Source organism: Aulostomus chinensis, chromosome 1 (assembly GCF_037954235.1).
Source record: "Aulostomus chinensis isolate RoL2024-O1b breed Wild chromosome 1, RoL_Achi_v1.0, whole genome shotgun sequence".
Classification (NCBI taxonomy): Eukaryota; Metazoa; Chordata; class Actinopteri; order Syngnathiformes; family Aulostomidae; genus Aulostomus; species Aulostomus chinensis.
Window position 1 is genome coordinate 58,745,714 of NC_141320.1, and position 20,450 is coordinate 58,766,163.

The 20,450-nt window shown below is 48.5% G+C and overlaps 27 non-coding genes across 27 annotated transcripts; 14 read left to right on the forward strand and 13 right to left on the reverse strand.

The window, feature by feature from the left end:
- Positions 1-725: 725 nt before the first annotated feature.
- On the reverse strand, positions 726-796 carry trnag-gcc (transfer RNA glycine (anticodon GCC)). The gene has a single exon. It is a non-coding gene; the product is annotated as a tRNA-Gly (tRNA).
- A 629-nt stretch (positions 797-1,425) lies between these two features.
- On the forward strand, positions 1,426-1,497 carry trnad-guc (transfer RNA aspartic acid (anticodon GUC)). The gene has a single exon. It is a non-coding gene; the product is annotated as a tRNA-Asp (tRNA).
- Positions 1,498-2,072: 575 nt separating this feature from the next.
- Positions 2,073-2,145, forward strand: trnam-cau (transfer RNA methionine (anticodon CAU)). Its single transcript has one exon. It is a non-coding gene; the product is annotated as a tRNA-Met (tRNA).
- Positions 2,146-2,632: 487 nt separating this feature from the next.
- On the reverse strand, positions 2,633-2,705 carry trnam-cau (transfer RNA methionine (anticodon CAU)). The gene has a single exon. It is a non-coding gene; the product is annotated as a tRNA-Met (tRNA).
- Positions 2,706-3,252: 547 nt separating this feature from the next.
- Positions 3,253-3,323, reverse strand: trnag-gcc (transfer RNA glycine (anticodon GCC)). The gene has a single exon. It is a non-coding gene; the product is annotated as a tRNA-Gly (tRNA).
- Positions 3,324-3,951: 628 nt separating this feature from the next.
- Positions 3,952-4,023, forward strand: trnad-guc (transfer RNA aspartic acid (anticodon GUC)). Its single transcript has one exon. It is a non-coding gene; the product is annotated as a tRNA-Asp (tRNA).
- A 419-nt stretch (positions 4,024-4,442) lies between these two features.
- Positions 4,443-4,515, forward strand: trnam-cau (transfer RNA methionine (anticodon CAU)). The gene has a single exon. It is a non-coding gene; the product is annotated as a tRNA-Met (tRNA).
- Positions 4,516-6,194: 1,679 nt separating this feature from the next.
- On the reverse strand, positions 6,195-6,267 carry trnam-cau (transfer RNA methionine (anticodon CAU)). The gene has a single exon. It is a non-coding gene; the product is annotated as a tRNA-Met (tRNA).
- A 547-nt stretch (positions 6,268-6,814) lies between these two features.
- Positions 6,815-6,885, reverse strand: trnag-gcc (transfer RNA glycine (anticodon GCC)). Its single transcript has one exon. It is a non-coding gene; the product is annotated as a tRNA-Gly (tRNA).
- Positions 6,886-7,513: 628 nt separating this feature from the next.
- On the forward strand, positions 7,514-7,585 carry trnad-guc (transfer RNA aspartic acid (anticodon GUC)). The gene has a single exon. It is a non-coding gene; the product is annotated as a tRNA-Asp (tRNA).
- A 419-nt stretch (positions 7,586-8,004) lies between these two features.
- Positions 8,005-8,077, forward strand: trnam-cau (transfer RNA methionine (anticodon CAU)). Its single transcript has one exon. It is a non-coding gene; the product is annotated as a tRNA-Met (tRNA).
- A 394-nt stretch (positions 8,078-8,471) lies between these two features.
- trnag-gcc (transfer RNA glycine (anticodon GCC)) lies at positions 8,472-8,542 on the reverse strand. Its single transcript has one exon. It is a non-coding gene; the product is annotated as a tRNA-Gly (tRNA).
- A 627-nt stretch (positions 8,543-9,169) lies between these two features.
- On the forward strand, positions 9,170-9,241 carry trnad-guc (transfer RNA aspartic acid (anticodon GUC)). Its single transcript has one exon. It is a non-coding gene; the product is annotated as a tRNA-Asp (tRNA).
- Positions 9,242-9,660: 419 nt separating this feature from the next.
- On the forward strand, positions 9,661-9,733 carry trnam-cau (transfer RNA methionine (anticodon CAU)). Its single transcript has one exon. It is a non-coding gene; the product is annotated as a tRNA-Met (tRNA).
- A 1,427-nt stretch (positions 9,734-11,160) lies between these two features.
- trnam-cau (transfer RNA methionine (anticodon CAU)) lies at positions 11,161-11,233 on the reverse strand. The gene has a single exon. It is a non-coding gene; the product is annotated as a tRNA-Met (tRNA).
- A 419-nt stretch (positions 11,234-11,652) lies between these two features.
- On the reverse strand, positions 11,653-11,724 carry trnad-guc (transfer RNA aspartic acid (anticodon GUC)). Its single transcript has one exon. It is a non-coding gene; the product is annotated as a tRNA-Asp (tRNA).
- Positions 11,725-12,351: 627 nt separating this feature from the next.
- trnag-gcc (transfer RNA glycine (anticodon GCC)) lies at positions 12,352-12,422 on the forward strand. The gene has a single exon. It is a non-coding gene; the product is annotated as a tRNA-Gly (tRNA).
- Positions 12,423-12,969: 547 nt separating this feature from the next.
- Positions 12,970-13,042, forward strand: trnam-cau (transfer RNA methionine (anticodon CAU)). Its single transcript has one exon. It is a non-coding gene; the product is annotated as a tRNA-Met (tRNA).
- A 1,688-nt stretch (positions 13,043-14,730) lies between these two features.
- trnam-cau (transfer RNA methionine (anticodon CAU)) lies at positions 14,731-14,803 on the reverse strand. The gene has a single exon. It is a non-coding gene; the product is annotated as a tRNA-Met (tRNA).
- A 547-nt stretch (positions 14,804-15,350) lies between these two features.
- On the reverse strand, positions 15,351-15,421 carry trnag-gcc (transfer RNA glycine (anticodon GCC)). The gene has a single exon. It is a non-coding gene; the product is annotated as a tRNA-Gly (tRNA).
- Positions 15,422-16,049: 628 nt separating this feature from the next.
- Positions 16,050-16,121, forward strand: trnad-guc (transfer RNA aspartic acid (anticodon GUC)). The gene has a single exon. It is a non-coding gene; the product is annotated as a tRNA-Asp (tRNA).
- Positions 16,122-16,540: 419 nt separating this feature from the next.
- On the forward strand, positions 16,541-16,613 carry trnam-cau (transfer RNA methionine (anticodon CAU)). The gene has a single exon. It is a non-coding gene; the product is annotated as a tRNA-Met (tRNA).
- Positions 16,614-17,007: 394 nt separating this feature from the next.
- trnag-gcc (transfer RNA glycine (anticodon GCC)) lies at positions 17,008-17,078 on the reverse strand. Its single transcript has one exon. It is a non-coding gene; the product is annotated as a tRNA-Gly (tRNA).
- A 626-nt stretch (positions 17,079-17,704) lies between these two features.
- Positions 17,705-17,776, forward strand: trnad-guc (transfer RNA aspartic acid (anticodon GUC)). The gene has a single exon. It is a non-coding gene; the product is annotated as a tRNA-Asp (tRNA).
- A 413-nt stretch (positions 17,777-18,189) lies between these two features.
- Positions 18,190-18,262, forward strand: trnam-cau (transfer RNA methionine (anticodon CAU)). Its single transcript has one exon. It is a non-coding gene; the product is annotated as a tRNA-Met (tRNA).
- Positions 18,263-19,703: 1,441 nt separating this feature from the next.
- Positions 19,704-19,776, reverse strand: trnam-cau (transfer RNA methionine (anticodon CAU)). The gene has a single exon. It is a non-coding gene; the product is annotated as a tRNA-Met (tRNA).
- Positions 19,777-20,195: 419 nt separating this feature from the next.
- Positions 20,196-20,267, reverse strand: trnad-guc (transfer RNA aspartic acid (anticodon GUC)). Its single transcript has one exon. It is a non-coding gene; the product is annotated as a tRNA-Asp (tRNA).
- Between the last annotated feature and the right edge of the window lie 183 nt (positions 20,268-20,450).

Sequence of the window (20,450 nt, forward strand, 5' to 3'; positions counted from 1 at the left end):
GCATTGTTGACCTTAAGACTTTTATTTTGAAGGTTGGGGGGGGGGGGGGTTGTAATTATGTTACATGCTAGCAGGAATGCTATAACGGTTGACGAGCTTCTCCCTGTGCTCCACCGGAAAGCGGGTCCCGGGGGACGGAAACGGACAGTAGCGGCGAAGCAGACGGTAGAACCAACCGAGTAAACGGAAGGTAAGATTTGAAGGTTGTTGTGTGCTTTTTTTACGTTCGAGAAATTAAAAAAGTATGCATTTGTATTTATATCTGTATTTCTTGAGGTTATAAGTATTTCCAGAACGTTGGCGCGCTTGTTAGGCTAATGGCCAAGCTAACACCTGCAGCCTGTCAATGTTAGCAGGACTGATCAATGTAACTCAGCAATATTATTTGACTGACTTCTTTTGATTTCCTTTTTTATTTTTTTTTACATGTATTTATTTTTAAAAAATGATTGAAAAACTTTTTGTTTAGTCATGCAACTTCCACTGTGTCAGGCAGTTCCGTCAAGCTGAGTGTGTTCGTGATCCCCACCCCTCGCTCAATGCCAGCTGGGATGGGTTCCACCCCCGCCCACGACCCTTAACGGATAAGAAACGGAAAATGAATGGATGTATGCTAAAAATGAATCAGGGAGGAGCAGATGATGAGATCCCTGACTGACCCTTTGCATCCATCCGTGTCTGAGGAGGTAACTTTCCATTGTGTGGAATGTTTGTAAAAGCTTCTCTGCATTGGCCGGGAATCGAACCCGGGCCTCCCGCGTGGCAGGCGAGAATTCTACCACTGAACCACCAATGCTTGATGCTGACAATTTGTGGCTTTCCTCAACAGCAAGAGTGACACACTGTGTTCATTTCCGAGCAGCGCACTGAGACTCCACTGGGCTCCTCTTTGTTTTCAAGGATTCAAGTTCCTCCATCTTCCCTCCATCTTCTTCCCCACTGCTGCCTCCTCGTGCTTCTAGAAGAAGACACAACCCTCACCTTTACTCTTCCAGTCACTGACACTCAGGCCCCCCCCCCTTTTTTTTTCAAAGAACATATGACCTATTATTTCAATTGCATGAGGCACGAAAGGCATGTAAATAGATGGAGTTTCTCAACCACTGGTCTGTGACCCATAGATGGGACGTGAGCGCCCTCCAGTGTGTGATGAAGTTCTTCCAAGTTTCCGCTCACTCTTTGTTGGAGAAACTGGTCAAGGAGAATCTCCTGAAACCAGAGGAAGCTCAGTCACGCTGTTGGACCAACACTTTCCAGCAGACATGTTGCCCCTGACAACCTGTGACTTTGATCTCAGTCATTCCAGCTGTCATCTTCTTGTCTCTGACTGCTTTGATCACCAAATCAAGCTGACAGAATTGAAGCTGTTGATGATCCAGGGCTTTCCCTTGGTCAAATTAGGAGTGGGCGGGGCTTAAGGTCATCTCCTCGTTAGTATAGTGGTGAGTATCCCCGCCTGTCACGCGGGAGACCGGGGTTCAATTCCCCGACGGGGAGGCAAGAGGCTTTTTCTTTGAACGCGACCTGTTCAAGAAGTTGAGAGAGCACCTGGAGAGAAGCCTGCAGACAGGTTGAGTCAGACTTGGTTTGATTCCTGGCCAACTTCACACAGTAGTTTTATTTGTGTACTTCTACAGAGAACAGCTCCTCCTTGTACCGAGAAGGTCACCAGAGTCGGTACACCCTCAAGTACAGTGAGAGGTCTCCTGGTTTTCCCTCCTGTTTTGAACAAGCATGTGTTTATGTATGTCTCTGGTTTTCAATGTATGCATGGATGTGGTGATCAAAGCAGTCAGGGGTCAGAGGTGACAGTCAGAATGACTGGGATGAAGAACAGAGGTTGTCAGGGCGGACACCCGTCAGCTGGAAAGAGTTTGTCCATCAGGTTACTGGGCTGACTCTGTTTTGAGGGATTCTCTTTGACTAATTTCATGGTCCACTAGAGGATGCTCATGGCCCACCTATGGGCCACAGACCAGTATTTGAGAAACGCTGATCTGTAAACTGCAGCAATGAAAATAAGAACTGAAAAAACAGAAGGTGGATAAAAGTGAAAACAGCAGCAGGTCCAGGCCTCGTTGGCGCAGTAGGCAGCGCGTCAGTCTCATAATCTGAAGGTCGTGAGTTCGAGCCTCACACGGGGCAGCAGTTTTACTGCAGACAGTTTCATCAGGAAAGTGTTGGTCCAACAGGGTGACTGAGCTTCCCCTGGTTTCAGGAGATTCTCCTTGACCAGTTTCTCCAAAAAAGAGTGAGCGGAAACTTGGAAGAACTTCATCACACACTGGAGGGCGCTCACGTCCCATCTATGGGTCACAGACCAGTGGTTGAGAAACAAAGATCTCAAAGTCACAGCTTGACACTGCTTGATCACATCAACTGCTCCTCCATGATGACCTTCAGCATCTCTACCTTAAAGAACTCCGTCTTATTAAACCAGCATCTTCCATCTCCTCTGTGCTGGTCTGGACCTCTGGTCCTGCTCGACACGCTGCAGCGATGAGCGTCTGTGGGATGGTTGACCTCTCTGACAGACAAACGTCCTCTACCAGCCTGCAGCTGCTCTGCTCCACTGGAACCTCAGGAACCTCAGGATCTGAACACCTGATGAAACTGTCTGCAGTAAAACTGCTGCCCCGTGTGAGGCTCGAACTCACGACCTTCAGATTATGAGACTGACGCGCTGCCTACTGCGCCAACGAGGCCTGGACCTGCTGCTGTTTTCACTTTTATCCACCTTCACTTTTTCTGTTCACATTTTCTTTGCTGCAATTTGTAGAGGAGGGGTTCACCCTGGACGTGTCGTCAGTGCATCCCAGGGCCAAAACACACAGGGTCGCAGGTCCAGCGGGAACCCCGCCTCTCGCCCAATGTCATCTGGGGTAGGCTGCAGTCCCCCCACAACCCTGAACGGATACGTGATATAAAAAATGGATGGATGCTGATTGTCAGTCAGGGGGGACCTGATGATGACATCATCATGTCAACCATCCCACAGACGCTCATCACTGCAGCGTGTCGAGCAGGACCAGAGGTCCAGACCAGCACAGAGGAGATGGAAGATGCTCGTTTAATAAGATGGAGTTCTTTAAGGTAGAGATGCTGAAGGTCATCAGGGAGGAGCAGTTGATGTGATCAAGCAGTGTCAAGTTGAACATCAGGTGGTCTTCCAAACCCGGATGTTTGCCTTGGTGACCTTGTATGTCTGAGGAGGTCCTTTTCTGCAGTACTGAATGTTTGTAAAAGCTTCTTTGCATTGGCCGGGAATCGAACCCGGGCCTCCCGCGTGGCAGGCGAGAATTCTACCACTGAACCACCAATGCTTGATGCTGGTGTCTCATGGCTTTCCTCAACAGCAAGAGTGACACACTGTGTTCATTTCCGAGCAGCGCACTGAGACTCCACTGGGCTCCTCTTTGTTTTCAAGGATTCAAGTTCCTCCATCTTCCCTCCATCTTCTTCCCCACTGCTGCCTCCTCGTGCTTCTAGAAGAAGACACAACCCTCACCTTTACTCTTCCAGTCACTGACACTCAGGCCCCCCCCCCTTTTTTTTCAAAGAACATATGACCTATTATTTCAATTGCATGAGGCACGAAAGGCATGTAAATAGATGGAGTTTCTCAACCACTGGTCTGTGACCCATAGATGGGACGTGAGCGCCCTCCAGTGTGTGATGAAGTTCTTCCAAGTTTCCGCTCACTCTTTGTTGGAGAAACTGGTCAAGGAGAATCTCCTGAAACCAGAGGAAGCTCAGTCACGCTGTTGGACCAACACTTTCCAGCAGACATGTTGCCCCTGACAACCTGTGACTTTGATCTCAGTCATTCCAGCTGTCATCTTCTTGTCTCTGACTGCTTTGATCACCAAATCAAGCTGACAGAATTGAAGCTGTTGATGATCCAGGGCTTTCCCTTGGTCAAATTAGGAGTGGGCGGGGCTTAAGGTCATCTCCTCGTTAGTATAGTGGTGAGTATCCCCGCCTGTCACGCGGGAGACCGGGGTTCAATTCCCCGACGGGGAGGCAAGAGGCTTTTTCTTTGAACGCGACCTGTTCAAGAAGTTGAGAGAGCACCTGGAGAGAAGCCTGCAGACAGGTTGAGTCAGACTTGGTTTGATTCCTGGCCAACTTCACACAGTAGTTTTATTTGTGTACTTCTACAGAGAACAGCTCCTCCTTGTACCGAGAAGGTCACCAGAGTCGGTACACCCTCAAGTACAGTGAGAGGTCTCCTCATCCCCGCTTCCTTCCTGTTTTGAACAAGAGAGGACTGGAGAGACTGGATTCTCTTAGACTAATTCCATGCTCCATTAGAGGATGCTCATAGTCCACCTATGGGCCACAGACCAGCATTTGAGAAACGCTGATCTGTAAATTGTGATGATGAGAATAAGACTTGAAAAAGTGAAGCTGGATAAAAGTGAAAACAGCAGCAGGTCCAGGCCTCGTTGGCGCAGTAGGCAGCGCGTCAGTCTCATAATCTGAAGGTCGTGAGTTCGAGCCTCACACGGGGCAGCAGTTTTACTGCAGACAGTTTCATCAGGTGTTCAGATGCTGAGGTTCCAGTGGAGCAGAGCAGCTGCAGGCTGGTAGAGGACGTTTGTCTGTCAGAGAGGTCAACCATCCCACGGACGCTCATCGCTGCAGCGTGTCGAGCAGGACCAGAGGTCCAGACCAGCACAGAGGAGATGGAAGATGCTCGTTTAATAAGAAGGAGTTCTTTCAGGGAGAGACGCCGATGGCGTTCAGGGTAAACCCTGCCCCTCACTCAATGTCAGCTGGGATCGGCTCCAGCTCCCCCGCGACCCTTAACATATAAGCGATACAGAAAATGGATGGATGCTGAAATTGAGTCAGGGAGACCTGATGATGAGAGGGATCCGACTCCTCTCATGTCACGCGCCACAACAACCCTACAGACTGAGAGTGAAGTAGTGGACAGTCCTGAAAAGCCAACAACGCATACAAGACCAAAACCGAGCAGTTTGCCTCAACGGTAAGATTTCAATAGTTTGTGAAACAAAAAATGACGTGCCTTGTTATGTCTGTCATGCTTCACTAATATTATCAGTTGAGCGTGCCATGATTTGTTAGCAAGCTAAATAAAGTTGTTAGGATAGCCTCGCTTAAATAATAGCGACCTCGCTACCACTCTCTCTCTCTCTCTCTCTCTCTCCCAGTTGAAGAGGAGGATTTGGTAAGAGTACAAGTCTTCATAAATCCCATGATTTTGTGCCAAATCTTCCATTAGAATTTACAGTGTAGTCGGAAAATTTGTCCCGAGTCCAGTGATACAGGTGGGAAAGTGGTCAGACTTATAGTTTAGATGTCAGAAGCCTCAGTTTGACAAAAAAGTACATGTCCAGAGATTTCCTTCCCATTGGTTTACTTTGAAAGGTGCAATATGGCACAGCAACTTTCAGGGCTTACAGAATCCAAACATTTTGAGTTATCACAAACTTTTCTCACAACTTTTGTTCAGCACAGTGTCTTAAGTCATGGATTAAAGTTTGAAGGCTATACGTTCATGCCCCAGGACAAGATAGCATTTGTTCGGGGTCCAAAATTGGTGCAAAGTTGAACTTGCGCAAATTGTGGACTTCCTGTTGAATTAGGTCAGGGGTGTCATTGTATGATTTGTAAGTCCTGGTGAGACGAATAATTGAGTTTGGGTTCCATGTCTCTACAACATTCCTGAGGGCCGAGGTGACCATTTTTAGATACCTAGGTGGCGCTTTGGAGCACATTTCAGGTGGTTTAACAGGCTAAACCAAGTACCGGTCTATGATCGAACGCAGCATGGCAGCCTCATGTAGGATATATAGTGATGATATATAAATTGGGGGCGAAACGGCCTGTGGCACTCACTAATTTCTGACACTGTATCTGGCTTTGAAAGACCACCTTGTAAATGGGAAACTTTAACCAATGCTAACATCAACTGCTCCTCCCTGATGACCTTCAGCATCTCTCCCTTAAAGAACTCCATCTTATTAAACGAGCATCTTCCATCTCCTCTGTGCTGGTCTGGACCTCTGGTCCTGCTCGACACGCTGCAGCGATGAGCGTCTGTGGGATGGTTGACCTCTCTGACAGACAAACGTCCTCTACCAGCCTGCAGCTGCTCTGCTCCACTGGAACCTCAGGAACCTCAGCATCTGAACACCTGATGAAACTGTCTGCAGTAAAACTGCTGCCCCGTGTGAGGCTCGAACTCACGACCTTCAGATTATGAGACTGACGCGCTGCCTACTGCGCCAACGAGGCCTGGACCTGCTGCTGTTTTCACTTTTATCCACCTTCACTTTTTCTGTTCACATTTTCTTTGCTGCAATTTGTAGAGGAAGGGTTCACCCTGGACGTGTCGTCAGTGCATCCCAGGGCCAAAACACACAGGGTCGCAGGTCCAGCGGGAACCCCGCCTCTCGCCCAATGTCATCTGGGGTAGGCTGCAGTCCCCCCACAACCCCGAACGGATACGTGATATAAAAAATGGATGGATGCTGATTGTCAGTCAGGGGGGACCTGATGATGACATCATCATGTCAACCATCCCACAGACGCTCATCACTGCAGCGTGTAGAGCAGGACCAGAGGTCCAGACCAGCACAGAGGAGATGGAAGATGCTCGTTTAATAAGATGGAGATCTTTAAGGGAGAGATGCTGAAGGTCATCAGGGAGGAGCAGTTGATGTGATCAAGCAGTGTCAAGTTGAACATCAGGTGGTCTTCCAAACCCGGATGTTTGCCTTGGTGACCTTGTACGTCTGAGGAGGTCCTTTTCTGCAGTACTGAATGTTTGTAAAAGCTTCTTTGCATTGGCCGGGAATCGAACCCGGGCCTCCCGCGTGGCAGGCGAGAATTCTACCACTGAACCACCAATGCTTGATGCTGGTTTCTCATGGCTTTCCTCAAAAGCAAGAGTGACACACTGTGTTCATTTCCGAGCAGCGCACTGAGACTCCACTGGGCTCCTCTTTGTTTTCCAGGATTCAAGTTCCTCCATCTTCCCTCCATCTTCTTCCCCACTGCTGCCTCCTCGTGCTTCTAGAAGAAGACACAACCCTCACCTTTACTCTTCCAGTCACTGACACTCAGGCCCCCCCCCCTTTTTTTTCAAAGAACATATGACCTATTATTTCAATTGCATGAGGCACGAAAGGCATGTAAATAGATGAAGTTTCTCAACCACTGGTCTGTGACCCATAGATGGGACGTGAGCGCCCTCCAGTGTGTGATGAAGTTCTTCCAAGTTTCCGCTCACTCTTTTTTGGAGAAACTGGTCAAGGAGAATCTCCTGAAACCAGAGGAAGCTCAGTCACACTGTTGGACCAACACTTTCCAGCAGACATGTTGCCCCTGACAACCTGTGACTTTGATCTCAGTCATTCCAACTGTCATCTTCTTGTCTCTGACTGCTTTGATCACCAAGTCAAGCTGACAGAATTGAAGCTGTTTATGATGCAGGGCTTTCCCTTGGTCAAATTAGGAGTGGGCGGGGCTTAAGGTCAACTCCTCGTTAGTATAGTGGTGAGTATCCCCGCCTGTCACGCGGGAGACCGGGGTTCAATTCCCCGACGGGGAGGCAAGAGTCTTTTTCTTTGAACGCGACCTGTTCGAGAAGTTGAGAGAGCACCTGGAGAGAACCCTGCAGACAGGTTGAGTCAGACTTGGTTTGATTCCTGGCCAACTTCACACAGTAGTTTTATTTGTGTACTTCTACAGAGAACAGCTCCTCCTTGTACCTAGAAGGTCACCAGAGTCGGTACACCCTCAAGTACAGTGAGAGGTCTCCTCATCCCCGCTTCCTTCCTGTTTTGAACAAGAGAGGACTGGAGAGACTGGATTCTCTTAGACTAATTCCATGCTCCATTAGAGGATGCTCATAGTCCACCTATGGGCCACAGACCAGCATTTGAGAAACGCTGATCTGTAAATTGTGATGATGAGAATAAGACTTGAAAAAGTGAAGGTGGATAAAAGTGAAAACAGCAGCAGGTCCAGGCCTCGTTGGCGCAGTAGGCAGCGCGTCAGTCTCATAATCTGAAGGTCGTGAGTTCGAGCCTCACACGGGGCAGCAGTTTTACTGCAGACAGTTTCATCAGGTGTTCAGATGCTGAGGTTCCTGAGGTTCCAGTGGAGCAGAGCAGCTGCAGGCTGGTAGAGGACGTTTGTCTGTCAGAGAGGTCAACCATCCCACGGACGCTCATCGCTGCAGCGTGTCGAGCAGGACCAGAGGTCCAGACCAGCACAGAGGAGATGGAAGATGCTCGTTTGATAAGATGGAGTTCTTTAAGGTAGAGATGCTGAAGGTCATCAGGGAGGAGCAGTTGATGTGATCAAGCAGTGTCAAGCTGTGACTTTGAGATCTTTGTTTCTCAACCACTGGTCTGTGACCCATAGATGGGCTTTGACCTTGTATGTCTGAGGAGGTCCTTTTCTGCAGTACTGAATGTTTGTAAAAGCTTTTTTGCATTGGCCGGGAATCGAACCCGGGCCTCCCGCGTGGCAGGCGAGAATTCTACCACTGAACCACCAATGCTTGATGCTGGTGTCTCATGGCTTTCCTCAAAAGCAAGAGTGACACACTGTGTTCATTTCTGAGCAGCGCACTGAGACTCCACTGGGCTCCTCTTTGTTTTCGAGGATTCAAGTTCCTCCATCTTCCCTCCATCTTCTTCCCCACTGCTGCCTCCTCGTGCTTCTAGAAGAAGACACAACCCTCACCTTTACTCTTCCAGTCACTGACACTCAGGCCCCCCCCCTTTTTTTTCAAAGCACATATGACCTATTATTTCAATTGCATGAGGCACGAAAGGCATGTAAATAGATGGAGTTTCTCAACCACTGGTCTGTGACCCATAGATGGGACGTGAGCGCCCTCCAGTGTGTGATGAAGTTCTTCCAAGTTTCGGCTCACTCTTTGTTGGAGAAACTGGTCAAGGAGAATCTCCTGAAACCAGGGGAAGCTCAGTCACGCTGTTGGACCAACACTTTCCAGCAGACATGTTGCCCCTGACAACCTGTGACTTTGATCTCAGTCATTCCAACTGTCATCTTCTTGTCTCTGACTGCTTTGATCACCAAATCAAGCTGACAGAATTGAAGCTGTTTATGATGCAGGGCTTTCCCTTGGTCAAATTAGGAGTGGGCGGGGCTTAAGGTCAACTCCTCGTTAGTATAGTGGTGAGTATCCCCGCCTGTCATGCGGGAGACCGGGGTTCAATTCCCCGACGGGGAGGCAAGAGGCTTTTTCTTTGAACGCGACCTGTTCGAGAAGTTGAGAGAGCACCTGGAGAGAACCCTGCAGACAGGTTGAGTCAGACTTGGTTTGATTCCTGGCCAACTTCACACAGTAGTTTTATTTGTGTACTTCTACAGAGAACAGCTCCTCCTTGTACCTAGAAGGTCACCAGAGTCGGTACACCCTCAAGTACAGTGAGAGGTCTCCTCATCCCCGCTTCCTTCCTGTTTTGAACAAGAGAGGACTGGAGAGACTGGATTCTCTTAGACTAATTCCATGCTCCATTAGAGGATGCTCATAGTCCACCTATGGGCCACAGACCAGCATTTGAGAAACGCTGATCTGTAAATTGTGATGATGAGAATAAGAATTGAAAAACTGAAGGTGGATAAAAGTGAAAACAGCAGCAGGTCCAGGCCTCGTTGGCGCAGTAGGCAGCGCGTCAGTCTCATAATCTGAAGGTCGTGAGTTCGAGCCTCACACGGGGCAGCAGTTTTACTGCAGACAGTTTCATCAGGTGTTCAGATGCTGAGGTTCCTGAGGTTCCAGTGGAGCAGAGCAGCTGCAGGCTGGTAGAGGACGTTTGTCTGTCAGAGAGGTCAACCATCCCACGGACGCTCATCGCTGCAGCGTGTCGAGCAGGACCAGAGGTCCAGACCAGCACAGAGGAAATGGAAGATGCTCGTTTAATAAGAAGGAGTTCTTTAAGGGAGAGATGCTGAAGGTCTGAGACATGTAGAGACATGGAACCCAAACTCAATTATTCGTCTCACCAGGACTTACAAATCATACAATGACACCCCTGACCTAATTCAACAGGAAGTCCACAATTTGCGCAAGTTCGACTTTGCACCAATTTTGGACCCCGAACAAATGCTATCTTGTCCTGGGGCATGAACGTATAGCCTTCAAACTTTAATCCATGACTTAAGACACTGTGCTGAACAAAAGTTGTGAGAAAAGTTTGTGATAACTCAAAATGTTTGGATTCTGTAAGCCCTGAAAGTTGCTGTGCCATATTGCACCTTTCAAAGTAAACCAATGGGAAGGAAATCTCTGGACATGTACTTTTTTGTCAAACTGAGGCTTCTGACATCTAAACTATAAGTCTGACCACTTTCCCACCTGTATCACTGGACTCGGGACAAATTTTCCGACTACACTGTAAATTCTAATGGAAGATTTGGCACAAAATCATGGGATTTATGAAGACTTGTACTCTTACCAAATCCTCCTCTTCAACTGGGAGAGAGAGAGAGAGAGAGAGAGAGTGGTAGCGAGGTCGCTATTATTTAAGCGAGGCTATCCTAACAACTTTATTTAGCTTGCTAACAAATCATGGCACGCTCAACTGATAATATTAGTGAAGCATGACAGACATAACAAGGCACGTCATTTTTTGTTTCACAAACTATCGAAATCTTACCGTTGAGGCAAACTGCTCGGTTTTGGTCTTGTATGCGTTGTTGGCTTTTCAGGACTGTACACTACTTCACTCTCAGTCTGTAGGGTTGTTGTGGCGCGTGACATGAGAGGAGTCGGATCCCTCTCATCATCAGGTCTCCCTGACTCAATTTCAGCATCCATCCATTTTCTGTATCGCTTATATGTTAAGGGTCGCGGGGGAGCTGGAGCCGATCCCAGCTGACATTGAGCGAGGGGCAGGGTTCACCCTGAACGCCATCAGCATCTCTCCCTTAAAGAACTCCTTCTTATGAAACGAGCATCTTCCATCTCCTCTGTGCTGGTCTGGACCTCTGGTCCTGCTCGACACGCTGCAGCGATGAGCGTCCGTGGGATGGTTGACCTCTCTGACAGACAAACGTCCTCTACCAGCCTGCAGCTGCTCTGCTCCACTGGAACCTCAGGAACCTCAGCATCTGAACACCTGATGAAACTGTCTGCAGTAAAACTGCTGCCCCGTGTGAGGCTCGAACTCACGACCTTCAGATTATGAGACTGACGCGCTGCCTACTGCGCCAACGAGGCCTGGACTTGCTGCTGTTTTCACTTTTATCCACCTTCAGTTTTTCAATTCTTATTCTCATCATCACAATTTACAGATCAGCGTTTCTCAAATGCTGGTCTGTGGCCCATAGGTGGACTATGAGCATCCTCTAATGGAGCATGAAATTAGTCTAAGAGAATCCAGTCTCTCCAGTCCTCTCTTGTTCAAAACAGGAAGGAAGCGGGGATGAGGAGACCTCTCACTGTACTTGAGGGTGTACCGACTCTGGTGACCTTCTAGGTACAAGGAGGAGCTGTTCTCTGTAGAAGTACACAAATAAAACTACTGTGTGAAGTTGGCCAGGAATCAAACCAAGTCTGACTCAACCTGTCTGCAGGGTTCTCTCCAGGTGCTCTCTCAACTTCTTGAACAGGTCGCGTTCAAAGAAAAAGCCTCTTGCCTCCCCGTCGGGGAATTGAACCCCGGTCTCCCGCGTGACAGGCGGGGATACTCACCACTATACTAACGAGGAGATGACCTTAAGCCCCGCCCACTCCTAATTTGACCAAGGGAAAGCCCTGGATCATCAACAGCTTCAATTCTGTCAGCTTGACTTGGTGATCAAAGCAGTCAGAGACAAGAAGATGACAGTTGGAATGACTGAGATCAAAGTCACTGGTTGTCAGGGGCAACATGTCTGCTGGAAAGTGTTGGTCCAACAGCGTGACTGAGCTTCCCCTGGTTTCAGGAGATTCTCCTTGACCAGTTTCTCCAACAAAGAGTGAGCCGAAACTTGGAAGAACTTCATCACACACTGGAGGGCGCTCACGTCCCATCTATGGGTCACAGACCAGTGGTTGAGAAACTTCATCTATTTACATGCCTTTCGTGCCTCATGCAATTGAAATAATAGGTCATATGTGCTTTGAAAAAAAAGGGGGGGGGCCTGAGTGTCAGTGACTGGAAGAGTAAAGGTGAGGGTTGTGTCTTCTTCTAGAAGCACGAGGAGGCAGCAGTGGGGAAGAAGATGGAGGGAAGATGGAGGAACTTGAATCCTGGAAAACAAAGAGGAGCCCAGTGGAGTCTCAGTGCGCTGCTCGGAAATGAACACAGTGTGTCACTCTTGCTTTTGAGGAAAGCCATGAGAAACCAGCATCAAGCATTGGTGGTTCAGTGGTAGAATTCTTGCCTGCCACGCGGGAGGCCTGGGTTCGATTCCCGGCCAATGCAGAGAAGCTTTTACAAACATTCAGTACTGCAGAAAAGGACCTCCTCAGACATACAAGGTCACCAAGGCAAACATCCGCGTTTGGAAGACCACCTGATGTTCAACTTGACACTGCTTGATCACATCAACTGCTCCTCCCTGATGACCTTCAGCATCTCTACCTTAAAGAACTCCATCTTATTAAACGAGCATCTTCCATCTCCTCTGTGCTGGTCTGGACCTCTGGTCCTGCTCTACACGCTGCAGTGATGAGCGTCTGTGGGATGGTTGACATTATGATGTCATCATCAGGTCCCCCCTGACTGACAATCAGCATCCATCCATTTTTTATATCACGTATCCGTTCAGGGTTGTGGGGGGACTGCAGCCTACCCCAGATGACATTGGGCGAGAGGCGGGGTTCCCGCTGGACCTGGGACCCTGTGTGTTTTGGCCCTGGGATGCACTGACGACACGTCCAGGGTGAACCCCTCCTCTTCAAATTGCAGCAAAGAAAATGTGAACAGAAAAAGTGAAGGTGGATAAAAGTGAAAACAGCAGCAGGTCCAGGCCTCATTGGCGCAGTAGGCAGCGCGTCAGTCTCATAATCTGAAGGTCGTGAGTTCGAGCCTCACACGGGGCAGCAGTTTTACTGCAGACAGTTTCATCAGGTGTTCAGATCCTGAGGTTCCTGAGGTTCCAGTGGAGCAGAGCAGCTGCAGGCTGGTAGAGGACGTTTGTCTGTCAGAGAGGTCAACCATCCCACAGACGCTCATCGCTGCAGCGTGTCGAGCAGGACCAGAGGTCCAGACCAGCACAGAGGAGATGGAAGATGCTCGTTTAATAAGAAGGAGTTCTTTAAGGGAGAGACGCCGATGGCGTTCAGGTTAAACCCTGCCCCTCACTCAATGTCAGCTGGGATCGGCTCCAGCTCCCCCGCGACCCTTAACATATAAGCGATACAGAAAATGGATGGATGCTGAAATTGAGTCAAGGAGACCTGATGATGAGAGGGATCCGACTCCTCTCATGTCACGCGCCACAACAACCCTACAGACTGAGAGTGAAGTAGTGTACAGTCCTGAAAAGCCAACAACGCATACAAGACCAAAACCGAGCAGTTTGCCTCAACGGTAAGATTTCGATAGTTTGTGAAACAAAAAATGACGTGCCTTGTTATGTCTGTCATGCTTCACTAATATTATCAGTTGAGCGTGCCATGATTTGTTAGCAAGCTAAATAAAGTTGTTAGGATAGCCTCGCTTAAATAATAGCGACCTCGCTACCACTCTCTCTCTCTCTCTCTCTCTCTCCCAGTTGAAGAGGAGGATTTGGTAAGAGTACAAGTCTTCATAAATCCCATGATTTTGTGCCAAATCTTCCATTAGAATTTACAGTGTAGTCGGAAAATTTGTCCCGAGTCCAGTGATACAGGTGGGAAAGTGGTCAGACTTATAGTTTAGATGTCAGAAGCCTCAGTTTGACAAAAAAGTACATGTCCAGAGATTTCCTTCCCATTGGTTTACTTTGAAAGGTGCAATATGGCACAGCAACTTTCAGGGCTTACAGAATCCAAACATTTTGAGTTATCACAAACTTTTCTCACAACTTTTGTTCAGCACAGTGTCTTAAGTCATGGATTAAAGTTTGAAGGCTATACGTTCATGCCCCAGGACAAGATAGCATTTGTTCGGGGTCCAAAATTGGTGCAAAGTTGAACTTGCGCAAATTGTGGACTTCCTGTTGAATTAGGTCAGGGGTGTCATTGTATGATTTGTAAGTCCTGGTGAGACGAATAATTGAGTTTGGGTTCCATGTCTCTACAACATTCCTGAGGGCCGAGGTGACCATTTTTAGATACCTAGGTGGCGCTTTGGAGCACATTTCAGGTGGTTTAACAGGCTAAACCAAGTACCGGTCTATGATCGAACCCAGCATGGCAGCCTCATGTAGGATATATAGTGATGATATATAAATTGGGGGCGAAACGGCCTGTGGCACTCACTAATTTCTGACACTGTATCTGGCTTTGAAAGACCACCTTGTAAATGGGAAACTTTAACCAATGCTAACATCAACTGCTCCTCCCTGATGACCTTCAGCATCTCTCCCTTAAAGAACTCCTTCTTATTAAACGAGCATCTTCCATCTCCTCTGTGCTGGTCTGGACCTCTGGTCCTGCTCGACACGCTGCAGCGATGAGCGTCTGTGGGATGGTTGACCTCTCTGACAGACAAACGTCCTCTACCAGCCTGCAGCTGCTCTGCTCCACTGGAACCTCAGGAACCTCAGCATCTGAACACCTGATGAAACTGTCTGCAGTAAAACTGCTGCCCCGTGTGAGGCTCGAACTCACGACCTTCAGATTATGAGACTGACGCGCTGCCTACTGCGCCAACGAGGCCTGGACCTGCTGCTGTTTTCACTTTTATCCACCTTCACTTTTTCTGTTCACATTTTCTTTGCTGCAATTTGTAGAGGAAGGGTTCACCCTGGACGTGTCGTCAGTGCATCCCAGGGCCAAAACACACAGGGTCGCAGGTCCAGCGGGAACCCCGCCTCTCGCCCAATGTCATCTGGGGTAGGCTGCAGTCCCCCCACAACCCCGAACGGATACGTGATATAAAAAATGGATGGATGCTGATTGTCAGTCAGGGGGGACCTGATGATGACATCATCATGTCAACCATCCCACAGACGCTCATCACTGCAGCGTGTAGAGCAGGACCAGAGGTCCAGACCAGCACAGAGGAGATGGAAGATGCTCGTTTAATAAGATGGAGATCTTTAAGGGAGAGACGCTGAAGGTCATCAGGGAGGAGCAGTTGATGTGATCAAGCAGTGTCAAGTTGAACATCAGGTGGTCTTCCAAACCCGGATGTTTGCCTTGGTGACCTTGTATGTCTGAGGAGGTCCTTTTCTGCAGTACTGAATGTTTGTAAAAGCTTCTTTGCATTGGCCGGGAATCGAACCCGGGCCTCCCGCGTGGCAGGCGAGAATTCTACCACTGAACCACCAATGCTTGATGCTGGTTTCTCATGGCTTTCCTCAAAAGCAAGAGTGACACACTGTGTTCATTTCCGAGCAGCGCACTGAGACTCCACTGGGCTCCTCTTTGTTTTCGAGGATTCAAGTTCCTCCATCTTCCCTCCATCTTCTTCCCCACTGCTGCCTCCTCGTGCTTCTAGAAGAAGACACAACCCTCACCTTTACTCTTCCAGTCACTGACACTCAGGCCCCCCCCCCTTTTTTTTCAAAGAACATATGACCTATTATTTCAATTGCATGAGGCACGAAAGGCATGTAAATAGATGAAGTTTCTCAACCACTGGTCTGTGACCCATAGATGGGACGTGAGCGCCCTCCAGTGTGTGATGAAGTTCTTCCAAGTTTCCGCTCACTCTTTGTTGGAGAAACTGGTCAAGGAGAATCTCCTGAAACCAGAGGAAGCTCAGTCACACTGTTGGACCAACACTTTCCAGCAGACATGTTGCCCCTGACAACCTGTGACTTTGATCTCAGTCATTCCAACTGTCATCTTCTTGTCTCTGACTGCTTTGATCACCAAGTCAAGCTGACAGAATTGAAGCTGTTGATGATCCAGGGCTTTCCCTTGGTCAAATTAGGAGTGGGCGGGGCTTAAGGTCATCTCCTCGTTAGTATAGTGGTGAGTATCCCCGCCTGTCACGCGGGAGACCGGGGTTCAATTCCCCGACGGGGAGGCAAGAGGCTTTTTCTTTGAACGCGACCTGTTCAAGAAGTTGAGAGAGCACCTGGAGAGAACCCTGCAGACAGGTTGAGTCAGACTTGGTTTGATTCCTGGCCAACTGCACACAGTAGTTTTATTTGTGTACTTCTACAGAGAACAGCTCCTCCTTGTACCTAGAAGGTCACCAGAGTCGGTACACCCTCAAGTACAGTGAGAGGTCTCCTCATCCCCGCTTCCTTCCTGTTTTGAACAAGAGAGGACTGGAGAGACTGGATTCTCTTAGACTAATTTCATGCTCCATTAGAGGATGCTCATAGTCCACCTATGGGCCACAGACCAGCATTTGAGAAACGCTGATCTGTAAATTGTGATGATGAGAATAAGACTTGAAAAAGTGAAGGTGGATAAAAGTGAAAACAGCAGCAGGTCCAGGCCTCGTTGGCGCAGTAGGCAGCGCGTCAGTCTCATAATCTGAAGGTCGTGAGTTCGAGCTTCACACAGGGCAGCAGTTTTACTGCAGACAGTTTCATCAGGTGTTCAGATGCTGAGGTTCCTGAGGTTCCAGTGGAGCAGAGCAGCTGCAGGCTGGTAGAGGACGTTTGTCTGTCAGAGAGGTCAACCATCCCACAGACGCTCATCGCTGCAGCGTGTCGAGCAGGACCAGAGGTCCAGACCAGCACAGAGGAGATGGAAGATGCTCGTTTAATAAGAAGGAGTTCTTTAAGGGAGAGATGCTGAAGGTCATCAGGGAGGAGCAGTTGATGTGATCAAGCAGTGTCAAGCTGTGACTTTGAGATCTTTGTTTCTCAACCACTGGTCTGTGACCCATAGATGGGCTTTGACCTTGTATGTCTGAGGAGGTCCTTTTCTGCAGTACTGAATGTTTGTAAAAGCTTTTTTGCATTAGCCGGGAATCGAACCCGGGCCTCCCGCGTGGCAGGCGAGAATTCTACCACTGAACCACCAATGCTTGATGCTGGTGTCTCATGGCTTTCCTCAACAGCAAGAGTGACACACTGTGTTCATTTCTGAGCAGCGCACTGAGACTCCACTGGGCTCCTCTTTGTTTTCGAGGATTCAAGTTCCTCCATCTTCCCTCCATCTTCTTCCCCACTGCTGCCTCCTCGTGCTTCTAGAAGAAGACACAACCCTCACCTTTACTCTTCCAGTCACTGACACTCAGGCCCCCCCCTTTTTTTTCAAAGCACATATGACCTTTTATTTCAATTGCATGAGGCACGAAAGGCATGTAAATAGATGGAGTTTCTCAACCACTGGTCTGTGACCCATAGATGGGACGTGAGCGCCCTCCAGTGTGTGATGAAGTTCTTCCAAGTTTCCGCTCACTCTTTGTTGGAGAAACTGGTCAAGGAGAATCTCCTGAAACCAGGGGAAGCTCAGTCACGCTGTTGGACCAACACTTTCCAGCAGACATGTTGCCCCTGACAACCTGTGACTTTGATCTCAGTCATTCCAACTGTCATCTTCTTGTCTCTGACTGCTTTGATCACCAAATCAAGCTGACAGAATTGAAGCTGTTGATGATGCAGGGCTTTCCCTTGGTCAAATTAGGAGTGGGCGGGGCTTCAGGTCAACTCCTCGTTAGTATAGTGGTGAGTATCCCCGCCTGTCACGTGGGAGACCGGGGTTCAATTCCCCGACGGGGAGGCAAGAGGCTTTTTCTTTGAACGCGACCTGTTCAAGAAGTTGAGAGAGCACCTGGAGAGAAGCCTGCAGACAGGTTGAGTCAGACTTGGTTTGATTCCTGGCCAACTTCACACAGTAGTTTTATTTGTGTACTTCTACAGAGAACAGCTCCTCCTTGTACCTAGAAGGTCACCAGAGTCGGTACACCCTCAAGTACAGTGAGAGGTCTCCTCATCCCCGCTTCCTTCCTGTTTTGAACAAGAGAGGACTGGAGAGACTGGATTCTCTTAGACTAATTTCATGCTCCATTAGAGGATGCTCATAGTCCACCTATGGGCCACAGACCAGCATTTGAGAAACGCTGATCTGTAAATTGTGATGATGAGAATAAGAATTGAAAAACTGAAGGTGGATAAAAGTGAAAACAGCAGCAGGTCTCGTTGGCGCAGTAGGCAGCGCGTCAGTCTCATAATCTGAAGGTCGTGAGTTCGAGCCTCACACGGGGCAGCAGTTTTACTGCAGACAGTTTCATCAGGTGTTCAGATGCTGAGGTTCCTGAGGTTCCAGTGGAGCAGAGCAGCTGCAGGCTGGTAGAGGACGTTTGTCTGTCAGAGAGGTCAACCATCCCACAGACGCTCATCGCTGCAGCGTGTCGAGCAGGACCAGAGGTCCAGACCAGCACAGAGGAGATGGAAGATGCTCGTTTAATAAGAAGGAGTTCTTTAAGGGAGAGATGCTGAAGGTCTGAGACATGTAGAGACATGGAACCCAAACTCAATTATTTGTCTCACCAGGACTTACAAATCATACAATGACACCCCTGACCTAATTCAACAGGAAGTCCACAATTTGCGCAAGTTCGACTTTGCACCAATTTTGGACCCCGAACAAATGCTATCTTGTCCTGGGGCATGAACGTATAGCCTTCAAACTTTAATCCATGACTTAAGACTCTGTGCTGAACAAAAGTTGTGAGAAAAGTTTGTGATAACTCAAAATGTTTGGATTCTGTAAGCCCTGAAAGTTGCTGTGCCATATTGCACCTTTCAAAGTAAACCAATGGGAAGGAAATCTCTGGACATGTACTTTTTTGTCAAACTGAGGCTTCTGACATCTAAACTATAAGTCTGACCACTTTCCCACCTGTATCACTGGACTCGGGACAAATTTTCCTACTACACTGTAAATTCTAATGGAAGATTTGGCACAAAATCATGGGATTTATGAAGACTTGTACTCTTACCAAATCCTCCTCTTCAACTGGGAGAGAGAGAGAGAGAGAGAGAGAGAGAGAGAGAGAGAGTGGTAGCGAGGTAGCTATTATTTAAGCGAGGCTATCCTAACAACTTTATTTAGCTTGCTAACAAATCATGGCACGCTCAACTGATAATATTAGTGAAGCATGACAGACATAACAAGGCACGTCATTTTTTGTTTCACAAACTATCGAAATCTTACCGTTGAGGCAAACTGCTCGGTTTTGGTCTTGTATGCGTTGTTGGCTTTTCAGGACTGTCCACTACTTCACTCTCAGTCTGTAGGGTTGTTGTGGCGCGTGACATGAGAGGAGTCGGATCCCTCTCATCATCAGGTCTCCCTGACTCAATTTCAGCATCCATCCATTTTCTGTATCGCTTATATGTTAAGGGTCGCGGGGGAGCTGGAGCCGATCCCAGCTGACATTGAGCGAGGGGCAGGGTTTACCCTGAACGCCATCGGCATCTCTCCCTTAAAGAACTCCTTCTTATTAAACGAGCATCTTCCATCTCCTCTGTGCTGGTCTGGACCTCTGGTCCTGCTCGACACGCTGCAGCGATGAGCGTCCGTGGGATGGTTGACCTCTCTGACAGACAAACGTCCTCTACCAGCCTGCAGCTGCTCTGCTCCACTGGAACCTCAGGAACCTCAGCATCTGAACACCTGATGAAACTGTCTGCAGTAAAACTGCTGCCCCGTGTGAAGCTCGAACTCACGACCTTCAGATTATGAGACTGACGCGCTGCCTACTGCGCCAACGAGGCCTGGACCTGCTGCTGTTTTCACTTTTATCCACCTTCACTTTTTCAATTCTTATTCTCATCATCACAATTTACAGATCAGCGTTTCTCAAATGCTGGTCTGTGGCCCATAGGTGGACTATGAGCATCCTCTAATGGAGCATGAAATTAGTCTAAGAGAATCCAGTCTCTCCAGTCCTCTCTTGTTCAAAACAGGAAGGAAGCGGGGATGAGGAGACCTCTCACTGTACTTGAGGGTGTACCGACTCTGGTGACCTTCTAGGTACAAGGAGGAGCTGTTCTCTGTAGAAGTACACAAATAAAACTACTGTGTGAAGTTGGCCAGGAATCAAACCAAGTCTGACTCAACCTGTCTGCAGGCTTCTCTCCAGGTGCTCTCTCAACTTCTTGAACAGGTCGCGTTCAAAGAAAAAGCCTCTTGCCTCCCCGTCGGGGAATTGAACCCCGGTCTCCCGCGTGACAGGCGGGGATACTCACCACTATACTAACGAGGAGATGACCTTAAGCCCCGCCCACTCCTAATTTGACCAAGGGAAAGCCCTGCATCATCAACAGCTTCAATTCTGTCAGCTTGATTTGGTGATCAAAGCAGTCAGAGACAAGAAGATGACAGTTGGAATGACTGAGATCAAAGTCACAGGTTGTCAGGGGCAACATGTCTGCTGGAAAGTGTTGGT